Here is a 1,133-nt window from a genome sequence, read left to right as displayed (position 1 = left end):
TTTTTCACATGTATTTTTAGATTTAGTTACATCTAGATTTAAAGGTCAGTATCAAGTCTCCAAAATAATTAATTATTTATGTGTTTTAGCCCATACTTTCAATTTGAGCATTACTAAGAATATAAAACAAGGGAAAAGAAAACATCTTCTAGAAATATGTTTACAGCTGAGTTAATATAATGATTAAATTCTAGAAAAGAATCCAGAGACTTAATCATAGAAGAATTGATTGTTAATATGATAATATATGACATTATAATTATAACCAACAATTGTTTTTTCTCTGAGTCAGAATCTGCTGAACCAATTGGTAAGATTTTTTCTTTTTCTCAACTACTATATCTTTTAGTTTAAATAATATCTGGAAGTGATTTATATATATATTTTTGTTGTTGTTGTTGTTGTTGTTGTTGTTGTTGTTGTTGTTGTTAGGCGAGGCAACCTTTGAGTGACCTCACAGATTGCAAGGACCTTGTCAGCTTATGATCCCTTATTTTTTTTTAATTCCTACAGCATCTGGTCTTCCTAGGTGGTCTCGCATCCAAGTACTAACCAGGCCCAACCCTGCTTAGCTTCCAATATCAGACAGGATCAGGCTTGTTCAGGATGGCATGACCATAGACATATATTTTAATTTAGTTATAATTGATACATAAAATTATATTTATTTATAAAAAATTATGATTTAACATTTGTGTATATTACAAAATGATCATTGCAATAAGTCTAGTTAACATCCATCACCATACACAGTCACAAAATTTTTTTCTTGTGATGAAAACTCTTAAGATTTTCTCTCTTAGCAACTTTCAAATATACAGTATAGTATTAACTCTAGTCACCATGCTGTACTTTACATCCCTATGACTTAAGGTTTTCTCCAGTCTTGAGACTGTATATCTTAATCATCTCATAAAGGACCATCTGCTAGAAATCACAGCACCAAATTAACTGATACAGAAGTGTTTGCGCTATTTGGGTATTGTTTTATAACACTCCTCAAGGGATATTTTAAGGGAAATATGTTGTTTACTTAATAACTAAAAATAATAATATTTGTTTTTACTTTAACAAAAGTCTCATAACTTCCTTATAAATACTATATGTATCTTATTTAAAATTGTATTGCTATA

The 1,133-nt window shown here is 29.1% G+C and overlaps 1 pseudogene; it reads right to left on the bottom strand.

The window, feature by feature from the left end:
- Positions 1-504: 504 nt before the first annotated feature.
- LOC118605463 lies at positions 505-623 on the bottom strand (annotated as a pseudogene).
- Between the last annotated feature and the right edge of the window lie 510 nt (positions 624-1,133).

Source organism: Rousettus aegyptiacus, unplaced genomic scaffold (genome assembly GCF_014176215.1).
Source record: "Rousettus aegyptiacus isolate mRouAeg1 unplaced genomic scaffold, mRouAeg1.p scaffold_m13_p_1, whole genome shotgun sequence".
Classification (NCBI taxonomy): domain Eukaryota; kingdom Metazoa; phylum Chordata; class Mammalia; order Chiroptera; family Pteropodidae; genus Rousettus; species Rousettus aegyptiacus.
This window is presented reverse-complemented; position numbering and strand designations above follow the sequence as displayed.